This window comes from Somniosus microcephalus, chromosome 11, assembly GCF_052327205.1.
Source record: "Somniosus microcephalus isolate GS21.2 chromosome 11, FLI_Smic_1.0, whole genome shotgun sequence".
In the NCBI taxonomy this organism is placed as follows: Eukaryota; Metazoa; Chordata; class Chondrichthyes; order Squaliformes; family Somniosidae; genus Somniosus; species Somniosus microcephalus.
In genome coordinates, this window is record NC_140997.1 from 27,274,818 (window position 1) to 27,293,312 (window position 18,495).

Consider the following 18,495-nt stretch of genomic DNA (forward strand, 5'->3'; position numbering starts at 1 on the left):
TCCTGGGGTGAGAGGGCTGTCCTATGAGGAGAGATTGAGTAGAATATTCTCTGGAGTTTAGAAGAATGAGAGGTGATCTCATTGAAATGTATAAAATTCTTAGAGGGCTTGACAGTGTAAATGCCAAGAGGCTGTTTCCCCTGGCTGGAGAGTCTAGAACTAGGGGGTCGACCATTTAAGACTGAGATGAGGAGGAATTTCTTCACTCAGAGGGTGGTGAATCTTTAGAATTCTCTACCCCAGAGGGCTGTGGAGGCTCAGTCGTTGAGTATATTCAAGGTTGAGATCGATAGATTTTTGGGCACTAAGGGAATCAAGGGATATGGGGATCGGGCGGGAAAGTGGAGTTGAGGTAGAAGATCAGCCATGATCTTATTGAATGGCGGAGCAGGCTTGAGGGGCCGAATGGCCTACTCCTGCTCCTATTTCTTATGTACTTAAATCCCAGATCTCTCAGAGGTAGTGCCTCTTAACCCAACATTGGAATATATATACAATATATATGGATGGTACCGTGCATTGATGTGTCTCATTTCTATCATTTCCAGTTATTGTCAGTCCACGAGCAGGAAAATTGACACAGTCATCCCATCTGCCAATATAACTGATCGCCTGGCTCCATTCTTATCTATCCAGTCGTAGCCAGAGAGTCACCTGCAATGGCTTCTCTTCCCGCTCATGCACCATTACCGCTGGAATCCCCCAAGGATCTATCCTTGGCCCCCCCCTCCTATTTCTCATCTACATGCTGCCCCTTGGTGACATCATCCAAATACACAGCGTCAGTTTCCACATGTACGTTGATGACACCCAGCTCTACCTCACCACCACCTCTCTCGACCCCTCCACGGTCTCTAAATTGGCAGACTGCTTATCCGACATCCAGTACTGGATGAACAGAAGTTTCCCTCAACTAAATATTGGGATGACCATCACAAACTCTGTTCCCTAGCCACCGGCTCCATCCCTCTCCTTGGCAAATGTCTGAGGCTGAGCCAGACCGTTCGCAACCTTGGTGTCGTATTTGACCCAGAGATGAGCTTCCGACCACATATCCACGGCATCACGGAGACCGCTTATTTCCACCTCCAGAACATCGCCCGACTCCGCCCTACCTCAGCTCATCTGCTGCTGAAACCCTCATCCACGCCTTTGTTACCTCTAGACTTGACTATTCCAACACACTCCTGGCCAGCTTCCCATCTTCCACCCTCCATAAACTTAAGCTCATCCTAATCTCTGCCGCCTATCTCCTGACTCGTACCAAGTCCCGCTCACCCATCACTGGTCGCTGACTTACATTGGCACCCGGTTAAGCAATGCCCCGATTTTAAAATTCTCATCCTTGATTTCAAATCCCTCCATGGCCTCGCTCCTCTCTATTTCTGTAACCTCCTACAGCCCCACAACCCCCCGAGATATCTGCACTTTTCCAATTCTGGCCTCTTGCGCATCCCCGATTTTAATCGCTCCACTATTGGTGGCCATGCCTTCTGTTGCCAAGGCCCTAAGATCTGGAATTCTCTCCCTAAATCTCTGCTCCTCGCTACCTCTCTTTCCTCCTTTAAGACGCTCCTTAAAATCTATCTCTTTGACCAAACTTTTGCTCATCTGTCCTAATATCTCCTTATGTGGCTCGGTGTCAAATTTTGTTTGATAGTCACTCCTGTGAAGTGCCTTGGGACATTTTACTACATTAAAGGGGCTATATAAATGCACGTTGTGGTTATTTTTTTCTCTTCTCTCCTAGCCTTCTATATGACCGATCTGGTTTGTTAGTGAGATTCTGTGCCTTTCTTGGTATCTAGTCTCCGGCCTTCGCACTGATTTTTTCTGATGACTGAGATCCGTATAGACCCCCAGACTTTCCATTCTTCACAGACACCACTGACTCTCTGACCTATTTCAACCTTGGACCACTCTCCAAACCTCCTGGCTGGCTGAAATATTTTTCTGACAAAACTCTCGTACAGGAACTCTTTCCATTGCTGGTTAAGTGTTACTGTTTCTAACCTCTGCTTAGTTTCTTCACCTTTGTTGATCTCATCTCCACTGTGCACGCAAAACGACTGCTTCTCTAGACCACAGCAGGCCAGCTAACAAACTTCTCTAGACCACAGCAGGCCAGCTAACAAACTTCTCTAGACCACAGCAGGCCAGCTAACAAACTTCTCTAGCCCACAGCAGGCCAGCTAACAAACTTCTCTAGCCCACAGCAGGCCAGCTAACAAACTTCTCTAGCCCACAGCAGGCCAGCTAACAAACTTCTCTAGCCCACAGCAGGCCAGCTCACAAACTTCTCTAGCCCACAGCAGGCCAGCTCACAAACTTCTCTAGCCCACAGCAGGCCAGCTAACAAACTTCTCTAGATCACAGCAGGCCAGCTAACAAACTTCTCTAGCCCACAGCAGGCCAGCTAACAAACTTCTCTAGACCACAGCAGGCCAGCTAACAAACTTCTCTAGCCCACAGCAGGCCAGCTAACAAACTTCTCTAGCCCACAGCAGGCCAGCTAACAAACTTCTCTAGACCACAGCAGGCCAGCTAACAAACTTCTCTAGCCCACAGCAGGCCAACTAACAAACTTCTCTAGACCACAGCAGGCCAGCTAACAAACTTCTCTAGCCCACAGCAGGCCAACTAACAAACTGGCTGCTCTCTCGTTTCTTCCATGGGCACTCTGGGCAGCAGTACACTTCACCTTTCGAGTAAGAGCTCTGGAACATTTCACGTTGCATTCTAGTTAAAGGCAGCACAAACTAGGGAAAATACAATATGTATTTACATCTTCTCTAACTGCACTTACATGCATACACAACCTTTCAGAGGCCCTATCTCCATCCCACCTTGTTTCCTGACCCCACTTACTACTACTCCCCCCATTAAACTCTTTCCCTCTCACACCCCATTATCCCCTTTGCCTCAACCTAGGTATCCTTCACCCTGCTGATGGCTCTGCCCCAGTAGTCACCTTAAACTCCTGTTTCCCTTTCCTGGAGCCTCCTCTGTATCACTTCTCTGGAGTCCATCCATCAAACCTCTTTCCTAGCTTCCTTTCCCCCACCTGACCACCCAGCAAGTCTCCTGTCCCTCCCAACGGGGCTTCAGCCACCTGCTCCCTCTGCAATGCTCTTTAAAATGTCCACTTCCTCTTGAATCAGGCCCTTCCCATCATTACCTCATCTCAACATCCTAACAGAAACCTAGATTACAAATGGTGCCTCATTCCCCCTCCCCAAGGTTGAGCGGCCTGGCTTCATGTTCCACATCCCCCTCCTCCCCCCCCCCCCCCCACTCAAACTGCTGTGGTGGTGCTGGAGCACTCATCTTCAATTCCCACCTTGGTCTCTCCCCACTTCTGAACCAGCTCCTTCTCAACATTCGAACACTGCACCCTCTTCCACCCCTCCCTTTCCTTTAAAAACCTCTTCTTCTAATGCCGCCACCACCTCCTCCCCCCCCCCATGCCTTTCTTACTGAATTCTCCAATCTGCCATCAGTCTCTGCACTGAGAGACTCACCATCCTCAATGATGTCGACTTTCATCTGAATTGACCCTGTCCCTCCACAGCTGATTCCCATGCCCTCCTCACCTCACCACTCATGTACTCCCTTGGAATATAATGTGGAGAAATGTGAAGTTATCCACTTTGATAGGAAAAATAGAAAAGCAGAGTATTTTTTAAATGGTGAGATTGGGAAATGTTGGTGTTCAGAGGGACCTGGGTGTCCTTGTACATAAATCACTGAAAGTTAACATGCAGGTAGAGCAAGCAGTTAGGAAAGCAAATGGTATGTTGGCCTTTATTACAAGAGGATTTGAGTAGAAGAGTAAAGATGTCTTACTGCAATTATATAGGGCCCTGGTGAGACCACACCTGGAGTATTGTGCACAGTTTTGGTCTCCTTACCTAAGGAAGAATATACTTGCCATAGAGGGAGTGCAACGAAGGTTCACCAGACTGATTCCTGGGATGGGGGGGATTGTCCTATGAGGAGAGATTGAGTAGACTAGGCCTACATTCTCTAGAGTTTAGAAGAATGAGAGGTGATCTCATTGAAACATACAAAATTCTTACAGGGCTTGACAGGGTAGATGCAGGGCAGATGTTTCTCCTGGCTGGAGAGTCTAGAACCAGGGGTCACAGTCTCAGAATAAGGGGTCAGCCATTTAGGACTGAGATGAGGAAAAAATTCTTGGTGGTGAATCTTTGGAATTCTCTACCCCAGAGGGCTGTGGAGGCTCAGTCGTTGAGTATATTCAAGACAGAGATCGATAGATTTTTGAATATTAAGGGAATCAAGGGATATGGGGATAGTGCAGGAAAGTGGAGATGCGGTAGAAGATCAGCCATGATCTCATTGAATGGCGGAGCAGGCTCGAGGGGCCGAATGGCCGACTCCTGCTCCTATTTCTTATGTTCTTATGTTGACCTGGTCATCACATGATGTTTCTATTGCCGACATGGCTCTCCCTGCTCAGTTCCTTATCTCTGTTCTCTCGTGTATCCCCTACCATCACCTTGTGTCCCTGGAAAAAAGAAACCCTCCATTTCTCGTACATGCCCTCTCATGCACCAACCCAAAATCAACGGAATTAAAATCAGATGGGTTGTATAAAGGGTGGGCAATACCCACCACCAGCTTAACGCTCAGGAGGTGAAGACAAAAATCTCCTCCCCACCAACCGCCATGCTTCAAAGAATTAAATAACATGTTGTTTGTATCCTCGTGCAGTGAAACAATAGGATATGTATTTATAAAGTACTATGGTGATTTAATATGCATTAAATGTCAATGGTGGACCATTTTCACACTGAAAAAGCATTACGGGCGAATACAGACGTTAGGGTCAATTAAATTTTCTCTCGCATACTCATTGGACAATGAATGATTTCAAGAGCATCATATAATGCTAGCAGTTGGTGTATTCTCTAAATGGTAGAGCCATGAGGAATAAAATAATAAATTAAGTGGAATATAGCAAGTCAGTCTTTTACCAATTTTGATGTCCATTTTATACCTGCATTTCTTCGAACACCTGGTATCTCCCAAAGATGCAAATGCCTAAGAATGTTCACACAACATACATATAAATACAGTACAGTTTCTGATTGATATAACACTCTCGTCAAAAATATTATGCTCTGGTGCTGCTTCAGTTGAGGGTGATCCAGCAACTAAAATTAGAGACAGTGCATAACACAGTAAGTAGATTAACACTATTAATGCAATATGTAGAAGGCAAAGAATTGCTTTATTAATAATGCTAATTATTCATTCTCGGCATGTGGGTGTCGCTGGCAAGGCTGGCTGGCATTTATTGCCCATCCCTAGTTGCCCTGAGAAGGTGCTGATGGGTCTCCCTGTAGTGGTTTGATACAACTGAGTTCATTGTTAGGCCACTGCGGAGGGCAGTTAAAAGTCAGTCGCGCTCGTGTGGGACGGAGTCACATATAGACCAGACCAGGTAAGGACGGCAGGTTTCCTTCCCTAAGGCCGTCAGCTCTGGCTCAGTGGGTAGCACTCTCGCCTCTGAGTCAGAAGGTCGTGGGTTCAAGTCCCACTCCAGGGACTTGATCACAAAAATCTAGGCTGACGCTCACAGTGCAGTGCTGAGGGAACGCTGCACTGTCGGAGGTGCCGTCTTTCAGATGAGACATTAAACCGAGGCCCCGTCTGCTCTCTCAAGTGGACGTAAAAGATCCCATGGCACTATTTCAAAGAAGAGCAGGGGAGTTATCCCAGGTGTCTTGGCCAATATTTATCCCTCAATCAACATCACTAAAAACAGATTACCTGGTCAGTATCACATTGCTGTTTGTGGGAGCTTGCTGTACGCGAATTGGCTGCCGCGTTTCCCACATTACAACAGTGACTCCACTTCAAAAAAAGTACTTCATTGGCCGTAAAGCGCTTTGGGACACATGGTGGTCGTGAAAGGCGCTATATAAATGCAAGTCTTTCTTTTCTTTCTAAAGGACATTAGTGAACCAGTTGGGTTTTTACGAGAATCCGACAGCTTCGTGGTCACTTTTACTGACACCAGCTTTCTAGTCCAGATTTTTTTTCTAAACTGTATTCAAATTTTCAAACTGCCAGGGTGGGATTTGGACTGCCTGAAAGTGAAAAGAAAAACGACCCCAAGAATAGCTTTCTATATATTAATATACCTGACGTAATAAAACTCACTACGCACTTGGTTCGAGTATAAAGCAAGGCTTTAATCAACTTGTTTCAAAACATGGAGGTCTAGTTATCTTTCACTAGTTCCTGTTTACAAAATGTCCTGGGCAAGCTGGGCCCACGCCCGAGTATTTACACTCCTTGGACGGCGCCACCAGCTGGCCGTCCAGTGTTATTTCGTGAGTCTTTCTTCATGGATCATAAGATTCATAACAATACCTACTGGTTGAAATACTTTCAGCTACCTGACTACAGCAATTATAAATCTGTGTTATAACAACAGAAAACGCTGGAAAAACTCAGCAGGACAGGGCAGCATCCGTGGAGAGAGAAACAGAGTTAACGTTTCAAGTCGATGACCTTGCGTCAGAACTGGAAAAAAGCAGGAAATGGAAAGCAAGTTTAGGGGCTGGGAAAAGGGGGAGGGGATGAGAGAACAAAAGGGAAGGTCAGCGATAGGATAGAAAGCAGGAGAGATTAAGAGACATTGAGAGACATTAAGCGATATTCAAGGCGAGAGGAGGTGGTAATGGGACAGGTTAAGGAACAAAGGATGGCTCTGGATGGGGTGTGAATTGCGCTGGCAGAATGAAGGGCCGCTGCCATGTGGGAGGGAAGAAGAGGAAAAAAAAAGGCCAAACAAGAATTGTGGTTTAAAAAAAAAAGAAGAAAATATATATATGTGATAGGGGCCGAGGTTATGACCTGAAATTGTTGAACTCTATGTTGAGTTTGTGTTGTTAACTTGTTCCATGAGACTTCTCCAGCAACAGCTGTTTCAATTGGTACAACACTGACAATGAATCGTAGAGTCGTACAGCACAGAAGGAGGCCATTCGGCCCATCATGCCTGTTCCGGCTCTTTGGCAGAGATATCCAATGAGTCCCGCTCCCCTGCTCTTTCCCCAATTTTGTTTGGTTAATAAAATCTGCCAGGTATCAGTCTAATAATCTGTGGTATCAACTCGTATAAACGGCACATCACATGGGGCTGATTTTCCTGTGCTCCCCCCCACCACCCCTTCGCTGGGCGCTTGACAAGCGTGGTGTACCCAGACTGCACTGTGTGTGTCCTGGCCTCTCTATACCCGAATTTAGTGGGCCTGGATCATTGGCATGGCCCAGTTGCATCTCTGGCACGGCCCAGTTGCATCTCTGGCACAGCCATCCCCCACCCCTGGCAGGGCACTGCGCCTGGAGATGGGTTGGGGGGGTGGGGGAACACAGGAACAACTGCAAGGACTGACTGCCAGTCTCAAGACTTTCTCACTGCTGTTGGCCCAAAGGTCGTTTGAGAGGCAGTAAAATAAGATAGGCCTCCAATGCCTTGCTGCATAGTCCCCCCCCCCCACCCCCAGATCCTCCAATCACAGGGGGCCCGGACGCAAGGCTGCTTGATGTGCCCCTGCGTCTGGGTGCCCTTCTGGGGAACGCCTGGGATGTCCCCATAGCACGCCTCCATGCCTGCTCTTACTCTGCACCTGTTGTAGGCATAGACACAGGGCCACCTCATTGGGGAAGCCCTGGAAATCGTAGGGCAATGTAAAGAAGATGGAGACCTGTTGTAACAGATCTCCATTCTATCTCCTGTGGTTTGTGCCTTGGGAATAAGTGTTCACCAGTCACAAGCGACAAGAAAATGGGTGCCCTCGTCATCGCCGAAGAATGAAGTCAGAGTAAGCGCATGATTAAAACCCCATGACTGGCCCCTGAATACATTTTATTGTGCCATTATTTGGAAGTTGACACACTGGTGTCACTGTGAGATATAATTTCAAACTCATAGGCATCGCATATACCGCATAAATACTGTAAATTCCAAGAGAAAGCAGTGACTGGCTGAGGAAACAAAAATAAATATCACGGCAGGCAAGGTCTTGTAATGTTCAGTCATTGAACTAATATAGCCTTCAGAAATAACAGTATCAACATTTAACATGACATAATTTTACAATCCAAATTTGGTCCTAATATATAGATTAGAAGGTTGAAATTTTTTTTCCAAAAATATTTTCAATTCCATTTACTTTTGCCTCTGTTGGTTTTTCTATATTGACTGCGGCCTGTGAAGCAGTGTGATGACACTAGTGTGACACAATCTTTTTACAGGATAACTCTGAATGACTCCAAGCTTCAGCGTGTGTGCGGGATTCACGGTGCTGCTACCGTGTCCCTCCAAAGGCTAAGCAGGAGTTCTGCTGTGTGAAGCGGGTGACTGAGGTCCAGAATTTGGAGCGAAGTAGGTCACCAGGCCCATGCATAGCTACCTGCCAATGCTGGCGGAGAACTGCTTTTTGCAGGCTTAGGTTTAGCAAGTAGGCAGATATAGAGCAGTGAGGCTCATGTGGAGCATAAACACCGGCATAAACCTGCTGGGCTGCATGGGCCTGTTCCTGTGTAATACCACAAGTATCTTGAAGCAGTATTTCAGATGCCTCAACAGTTCAGGGGCACTGTACAACACAGCACTGCCAGGGTCTCTAAGGTCATTGGTGTTTTGCTGTGTGCTGCATAATTGGTCAGAGGCCTGACCATGCAAGAGGCGGCTAACTTTCAAAATCAAGGCAGGAGCAGGATGCAGATACTGGGACACCAAACCACTGGGGCCAGCAAGAGGCCCCTGAGATGACCAGATGGACTACAGCGGTCTTTTCCAGTCCTATGCATTCTTATTTTCCTGTGTGTAATTAGGGACTGAACCGTACGCTCAGGCAGAAACACTAACATCGACATTGGAATTTTTATCCTCTAGAATCAAATTTCAGTTTAAAAGCAGAAATTAAAGTCACCCTGAAAGGCACCATACCAAAATAAAAATGGGAACTGTACCTTAACCTTCATAATCCAAGCAAAATCAGGGGCAATGTTTCTGTGACAGCACTTCCCTGCCACTTGATGGCACTAGCGCATCTTCAATAATATTTAGAAAGTGCACCACTGCCCCTTTGTGGCAAGTAATTAGTACTGCAGCTAATTAACAGCTTGACATTATTTCAGTGACTACATTGATATTTTTATTATGATCATAAATCTTAAAGCACCATGGATTACTTGCAATAGCTAGAAATAATTGAGAAGTAACTTGATAAACTAGGGGTCCAATCTGGAAAAGAGACATCTCAGGGGGTCTACTTAGAGGTCTAAAGATACTTAGCAGGGTAGAAAAAAATAAACCCCAAACTATACTTTCAGATACACCAGGACAGCTGGGTAAGAGGGTAAGGTTCAGGATTGTGAAGAACAAATTTCAGAAATATTTCTTTAAACGGAAGGAATGAACAGCTAGAGCAGATTTCTCGGAAGTGTGTCTGAGGTCAGAACACCGGACTCATTTAAACAACAACCAGGTACTGCAATGAGAGACAGGGTTCGCCTTCTGGAAGAATGAGATGCAATAGGTTGAAGGACCTTCATCTAAGTCTATTTTGTGATAACTAATCAACGTGGCTGCATATGAATTGTAGACAAATGAAGAGACTAGAATTGCATTTAGAACATAACGTGGAGGTAAATGGTGCAAATACTTGGGCAAAAAGGCTGCAAATGCACAAAATGCTTGCTAATTGGGCACAAATTCACTCCTGTGCCGAGCAGATTTTCTTTATGGCGAATATTCAAACAAAACTTACGCAATTTCTGGAAGTGTGAATAACCTCCCAATTTTGTTTTCAAGATATTTCTGAATGTGGTTAGATGGAGACAGGTCACAATTGTTTTAACCGAGAGAAGGAAAACAAATAAAAAAAGGCCCCTACGCACTCCTCAACTAACTTGTCTGCAGCCATGCCTGCCAGGGAAAGCAGAATTGGCATTGTCCTCTCTCTTCTTCCATTTTTCTGCCTCTTTCACCTTCTCAATTTTTGGATCTCTGCCTTTTGCTTTGTCTTTCTTTATCAAATGGGCCACTTTTACTCTGCTCGCCCTCTTGCAATCTAGTCATGTTTCACCACAGTCAGACTACTGTTCCAGCCTGTCAGTGTCCCCGGGTCCCTTACATCTTCTGGCCAATAAGAACATAAGAAATAGGAACAGAAGTCAGCCATTCGGCCCCTCAAGCCTGCTCCGCCATTCGGCCCCTCGAGCCTGCTCCGCCATTCAATGAAATCATGGTTGATCTTCTTCTTCATCTCCACCTTCCTGCACTATCCCCATGTCCCTTGATTCCCTCAGTATTCAAAAGTCTATCGATCTCAGTCTTGAATATACTCAACTGCTGCGCAAAACTGAGTCAAATAGCATACTTTATGACTTTGATAAGATGGCATCAGGAAGTAGATTTGGCTGCCAAGACCTCGGTGCCCATTTTGTTTGCATATTTCTCCGTCTCAGCTATGATACGTAGCCAATGTCACCACAAAACCAAAGGGAGGTGAGAAATTGAAAGTTCATTGCTGTGCCTTTGTATATTTCTGAGCGTTTTCAAACTCCTGTAAGGGGTTTTCCTCGAGAGGTTTCCCTGAGGTTTCTCTCTCTAGAGGCCTCTCTCTTGCACAGTAAAACCTTGAATGGTTCGACCCACTCGCCCCTTAGATTCTATACTCTGGACTTAGGCGCAGGAACTACAATGTAGAGAAAGCTCTTGTAGACCAAGTTTGATGAAACAAAATGAAATTTTATTGCATAAGGAAAACTATCAAATCAAATGCAAGCAGATAAGAGAGTACATGGGAGGGAAAAACACACAAACAAATCATAACGACACAGTACTAACTAAACAAATACAGGCATCTTATACTCTACAAAGATCATCATGAAATAAGGAAACACACGGAACATCGAGGGACAACAACTCATGTTAATTGTACCCTTAAATCCACCCCCTTATTAAACCTATCTAGATCTGATTGTGAAGGGCCAGAAACATGCTCACCAATCCCACTAGGAAGTGCAAGGTTTTGAAATCGAGTCTGTGTTTGGTCCTTTCAGGCGTTTCGTCTCCACGTGGATCGTGGAGCCCCTGCGAGCTGCGCCACACCTCTCTCCTGAGGTGGGGGTCGGGGGCGGCACCGGCGGGCCTGGATGTCGGCGGGGTCGAGGATCGTCGGCTCGACCCTGGTTAGAGGAGCCTTGGGCTGGCTCCCATCGCTTCTTCAGTTTCCTTTTCTCTCTTCTCCCGAGCCAGGGTGGCTGGAAGGTTTCTTCTCTTGGGGTTTTATTTTTTTGTTTCTTCTCCCAAGTTGGGTTGATGGCCTCTCGTTCCGGCAACGGCCCGGGGATGGTCGATGATCTCCCGATGTGCTTCCCCGGGGCGGAACGCCGGTTTTGAGACGGCCTTCTCGATATTGGCTTTCTTCTTCCTCCTGCGATTGCCTGCTTCTTCTTCTGGGTGTCCGGATTCAAGCTGTGTGTTTCCAGCTCTCCAACCCTGCGTGTCTGCCTGTGTGCGTGCGTGTCCAACTGCCCAAAAAGTTTTCCAGATATACTTTCTTCCAGAAACCTCTGTCTCCCGCCCAAAATCAGGTTAGTCTTTGTTTTAATTTTGGCGGGCTGGGAGCACAGTGGGGTAGTCATTATATTTTTTAATGTCTTAAACGGCTGGTAAAAGGCCCATCTCTGGTCTGGAATTACCTTCATTGTTTTTAATGTCCTGCTGATCTCGTTATCTAGTCCTGGGTGCTGTTCTCATGAATATGAAATTGTCCCCTATTGTCTGGGTCACCATTTTGATGGCCTCTGTCTCCAGGCCGATCCTGACTAGATCTGCATCTAATCCATATGCATACGTGTGGGTCTGGTTTCGTTCTCTCTCAGAAACGGCTTCCAGAACTTGCTGTAGGTTGAATCCACAAAGCTGTCTGAGGTTGCGCAGGAACCATTTTAAAGTGTCCCAATAAGCTGGTCACATGGTATGGCGGCCATTTTGTATGCCCCTTTTTCTGGGCTTCTTTTAAAACAGTCTTTAAAATCATGGCCTCTTCTGCCATTTGACCCTTATTAATATAAAGTCCAATTTTGCGAATCCTACACTCCAGCCCCCCCAAATCCCAAGTTAGAAGCTACGACTCCCATATGTAATGATCAGTAACATATCATTCTATATGGTACACTAGGTGGAGCTGTATGTTTAAGAGTGGGCTACCCACAAGGCAGTAGTCAAGATGGATGCTGTACACTAGTCCACATGGCTGAATAAATGACTAGCTCAAGCTAGCTGTTCATAATGAAAACGCCTATTTATTTATGAACATAACACCATACCCATCTACCACCTACAAGGCACAAGTAAGGAGTGTAATGGAATACTCTCCACTTGCCTGGATGAGTGCAGCTGCAACAACACAAGCTCGACACCATCCAAGACAAAGCAGCCCGCTTGATTGGCACCCCCTCTACCACCTTAAACATTCACTCCCACCACCACCGGTGTACCATGGCTGCAGTGTGTACCATCTACAAGATGCACTGCAGCAACTCACCAAGGCTTCTTCGACAGCACCTCCCAAACCCGCGACCTCTTCCACCTAGAAGGACAAGGGCAGTAGACGCATGGGAACACCACCACCTCCAAGTTCCCCTCCAAGTCACACACCATCCTGACTTAGAAGTATATCACCGATCCTTCATCGTCGCTGGGTCAAAATCCTAGAACTCCCTCCCTAACAGCAATGTGGGAGTACCTTCACCACACGGACTGCAGCAGTTCAAGGCAGCAGCTCACCACCACCTTCTCAAGGGCAACTAGGGATGGGCAATAAATGCTGGCCTTGCCAGCAATGCCCACATCCCATAAAAACAAATATTAAAAAAAATACCCTCTGAAGGTCTTTCAAGGCCTAAGCTCCTCCTACCTCCACTTCCTAGCCCCACATCAATTTCTCACACTCCCTCCCAGGCTGCACCTTTAGCCTCCCCCCACTTTCTCTCATATATGTCTGATCCTGAGCCCAATACATGTTGGCTGCCATCTCACTGTGTGTCCTGGTCTTCAAAATAAAAGATAGAAACTGTGTACATCATTAAAGGAATGTGAGTAAGAGGCACACAGATAGATTGGGAGGCATAAAGATAGAAGATACAGAGGGGAAGGAGAAACATTTGGAAAGAATAAGATAAAGAGTCACAAACTAATAAAGGCACAGACACAACAATGAGAAAAAGTGTGTAAGACTTATTCGGAGACAGAGAGGACGAGTAGAAGACAAAGAGAGGGACACAAAAAACCATTTGATTTTGTATTCATGTTCTAGAATCAAAAATAACAAAGAAACTTTATTAAGTTGATAAACAAACATTTATTTCTATTTTTTTTTTAAAGTGGAAATGTAAATTGTATTTCCACTGGTAGGATATCACAGTCTCAAAGTAACATCAAAAAGCAACTTAAGCTGATTTTTTTTGGACTACAAAAATACTACTTTAAAAGGAAAGGAAAGTGAACTGAAAGGGGATGATAGGGATGGCTGGAGGAAAGAGCCGGGCCACCAGAAAACACATCTTCCAAAAACCAATTGCTGTCCCAAAGACAGCCTGAGAAGAAGGGGGATGGCCAGTGAGGTGGCGAGTGATATCCTGAATGTTAATGACTAACATGGAAAGTGAAATGGAGATGGAAATTTGTAGATTACTGGCACCATTTTGTCTTCCTAAAAAGTATACATTTAGAAGACATTTTGACATTTCCTTCACATTGCAGGGATTGAAACACTTGGAGCTAAGACTCTACAATATGCTCATGTACAAAATGGTAAGAGATCTCAAGTCTGGGGGTGCACCCCTTAACCTGAATCACAAATCCTTTCCCCACATCCAATCAGTTACCAAGACTACCTCCTTTCACCTCCACAAAACTCTGCCCCGCTGCTGCTGTAAGCCTAATCCGCAGCCTTATCACATTAAGACTTGATGGCCTCTGCCTCCACAATCAATAGCTCATTCAGAATGCCACAGCTGCACATAGACCCTCACTCCCATTGTCCTTATCCTTACCAAGCTCCACTATCTCCCTGTGCCCAGCAATTTGATTTTAAAAAATCCTCATCCTCACTTTCAAACCCCCACAGGTCTACCCACCCTACCTCAACGATCTCCTCCAGCTGCATTCTCGACTGCTCTGATAGAGCCACTGTGCTCCCTGCCCTTCTCCTTCAGCTTTCAAAATGTGTGAGGCATCTTTCTGTCCTTGAGGAATACTACAGAAATGTAAGTTGTTGATTGCACGAGAATGATCAAGGAAACTCTCTCCCAATTCTTCATAAGTACTAGATACTTTATGGGGTCAATTTTATTTGGTTTTCTGCCCTTAAATCAGGCCAACTGAATTGGTAGCATTCATGGCTCTGAGTTTGAAGATTATGGTTTCAGGTCTCACAGTACTTGACCATATAATCTAAACTGATACTCCTGTACAGTACTTAGGGAGTGCTACATTGTCAGAGGGGCCACTCTTCAGATGAGTCTCTAAGCCAAGGTCCGATCAATGATGAAGAGTTGATCCCAGATTGCTTTTAAATTTTAAAAAAATGACATGTTGTTGACTGACTGATCTCAGCTACGCAGCGGTCGGGATTCTAGTTCGCCTCAGCCCTCCCTGGATTAAAAAGGAAGAAAACAACCAGGGTTCCAGCTGCTGATCACTATCCGGTGAACCTCCTTGCAGAAAGTATGTGTGTTTGAGACATCCAGTACTAGATGAGCAGAAATTTCCTGCAACTAAATATCATCATGGACTGATACAGCAGAGGACATTCAGCCCAATGTGCCTGTGCCAGCTCTATCCAATTAGTCCCACTCCCCTGCTCATGCCCCATATCCCTGTAACTTTTTTCCCCTTCAAGTATTTATCCAATTCCTTTTTGAAAGTTACGATTGAATCTGCTTCCACCACGCTTTCAGGCAGTGCATTCCAGATCACAACAACTTGCTATGTAGAAAAATGTTTCCTCATGTCGCCTCTGGTTCTTTTGCCAATCACCTTAAATCTGTGTCCTCTGGTTACCGACCCTTCTGCCACTGGAAACAGTTTCTCCTTATTTACTCTATCAAAACCATTCATGATTTTGAGCACCTCTCCTCTAACATTCTTTGCTCTCAGGAGAACAACTCCAGCTTCTAGAGTCTCCACATAACTGAAGTCCCTCATTCCTGGTACCATTATAGTAAATCTCTTCTGCACTCTCTCTAAGGCCTTGACATCATTCCTAAAGTGTGGTGCCCAGAATATTGGGAAGATCGAACCCATTGTCTTCGGTCCCTGCCTCAAACTGTTAGCTAGCCGCTGACTCCATCCTTCTTCCTGGCCACAATCTGAGGCTGAACCAGACCGTTCGCAACCTTGGCAGCCTAACTGACCCTGAGATGAGCTTCCGAACCCGTATCCACTCCATCACCAAGACCGCCTACTTCCACCTGCATAACATTGCCCATCTCCACCCCTGCCTCAGCTCATCTGCTACTGAAACCATCATCAATGCTTTTGTTACCTCTAGACTTGACTATTGCAACACACTCCTGGCCGGCCTCCTGTCTTGCACTCTGTAAACTTCAGCATATCCAAAACTCTGATGCCCGTGTCCTAACTCACATCAAGTCTCGTTCACCCACCACCCCTGTGCTTGTTGACCTACATTGGCTCCCAGTCCAACAACAACTGGATTTGAAAATTCTCATCCTTGTTTTCAAATCCCTCCATGGCCTTGCCTCTCCCTTCCTCTGTAACCTCCTCCAGCCCTACAACCCTCCGAGATCTCTGCACTCCTCCAATTCTGGCCTCTTGCACATCCCTGATTTTAATCGCTCCACCCTGGTGCCTTCAGCTGCCTAGGCCTTAAGCTCCAGAATTACCTTCCTAAACTCTCTACCTCTCCTTCTTTAAGGCACTCCTTAAAACCTACCTCTTTGACCAAGCTTTTAGTCACCTGTCCTACTATCTCCTTATGTGGCTCGGTGTCAAGTTTTGTTTGATAAAGCTCCTGTGAAGCACCTTGCGACGTTTCACTAAGTTAAAGGCTCTATATAAATGCCATTTGTTGCTGCTGCTGTTGTGCATGTGTGTGCATATCTAGACACTGAAAGAGGATAGAATTGGCCCTATCTATGATGGCCTCCCAGTCAGGAGGCCGAGTAATGCTCATTGTGTAAGCTCACACATATGAACAAAGTTCACCAAATTGAGGCAATAAGAGCAGCTGATAATGCAGAACTTGCTCAAGCAAGAGTCTTGAGCATATTGTACTTATTTACAACGATCAATTAACTATAACGTGTTTTGGCTGGGGTACTGATTAGCTTATCTACTTGATAATATCGTATGTTTTATGGATTATTTGAAGCTGTTTGTAGTTTATACTTGAATTTATAGGAAAACACATAAATTAGACAAATTCAATAGACTTGCAGCTGACTATTACTACTTTTAATATATTTAAACGTTTTAACGATTACAAAATACATTGCAAAACATTCATAGTAAGGTTTTTGATTACAGAACTTCAAGTACAAATTGTTAATATTAAATACAGCTAATAACCAACAATATAGTTTGTGTTGTCAATGGTATTTGTTGCTTTCTTTCACTGTCTCACCCTCAGCCATGCCTTTGTTACCTCTAGACTTGACTATTCCAACGCACTCCTGGCTGGTCTCCCACATTCCACCCTACGTAAACTTGAGGTCATCCAAAACTCGGCTGCCCGTGTCCTAACTCACACCAAGTCCCGTTCAGCCATCCCCCCTGTGTTCGCAGACCTACATTGACTCCCGGTTAAGCAGCGCCTCAATTTCAAAATTCTCATCCTTGTTTTCAAATCTCTCCATGGCCTCGCTCCTCCCTATCTCTGTAATCTCCTTCAGCCCCCCAACCCCCTGAGATATCTGCGCTCCTCTAATTCTGCCCTCTTGAGCATCCCTGATTATAATCGCTCAACCTTTGGTGGCCGTACCTTCTGTTGCCTAGGCCCTAAGCTCTGGAATTCCCTGCCTAAACCTCTCCGCCTCGCTACATCTCTTTACTACTTTAAGACGCTCCTTAAAACCTACCTCTCTGAGCAAGCTTTTGGTCACCTGCCCTAATTTATCCTTATGTGGCTCAGTGTCAAATTTTTCATCTTAAAATACTTCTGTGCAGCGCCTTGGGATGTTTTACTACGTTAAAGGCGCTATATAAATACAAGTTGTTGTTGTTGTCATAACATTACAGAAAGTTTCGCCTTTTTTTTTGATATATACTTTTTATTTTTCTGAATTGTGCATCATGTTTCATTTTCTTTTGAAGCGGTTTAACTGCTTGCTTCTATCTTGGCAGTTTAATCCTTTTTATCAATGGAGTGACTATTGACACCATGACCATTCTGTATCACGCTATCATCACCACAGCCCAGTTTAGAGTTCGGGATTAGGGTTCGGTTGGGAACAGTTTAGGGTGTTAGGATTATAGAGATATTGGGGATTGTTAGCGCTGTCCATTGTGCGAGGTCTGAGCTGATATTTGAACAGCTACCTCTGCATTGCCTGCAGAAACAACTATTGACTGGTCAATCATCAATAGGACCTTGGAGTACCACAATCCTGCTTGGTTCAGGTGTCACATTATTTAGTTTGCCACAGATTCTATCATCGGGTATGTCAAGTGGCAGCCACCTCGACCCCAAAAGGACTGCAATTACCTCGCCTGCAAAGGGGATAGTCACTAGTTGGTCACTGACTGACAGGCACAGGTTTGAGTCCTCACTTGGTGGACAGCGGGTACCAGGAGCTCTTCACTAGCATAATGAGCCGCACAACTCGCCATAAAACTGCCACCATCTTGTTGATTGCAGCATTGACACACACCATACCCTATCTAATGGTGGTTGAGCAGAAGTAGCCTGTCTCTACAAACCTACCATGGCAGGCACACATATGTTAAGTGCACGTTCTCATACCCAGTCTCCAGTTAATGCCTTCTACCAGCTGTAGTCCCAAAGTCTCAAGAGTTTCCTTATCAGCTATATGATGACATTTGCTTTCAGCATGGTGGAAGGACCTACACAGGGCTGCTCGCATCATGCCAGTCATCTTGATGTACTTAACATCCAAGTCCAGTGCTGCATACCACACTTACTCATCACTAACTCCTTACGTACGAGACTTCGGCAAAGAGGCATCTCACTGAGAAGTCTGATTTTCTCTCCAGGGTATTCAATGACTACTCTAGTAGACTAGAGTCTCCCTTCTCTGAAGCTGCTTGTTTTTTTTGCCACAAATCCACCCAATAGTTTGGTTTGGATCACACACATGGGCCAGAGGAAGCCAATCCGCAACCTAGGAATTCCGAATCATGAAAAACTGTTTGGACATGTCATATATGTCAACAAACTTAACCTGCATTAGGAC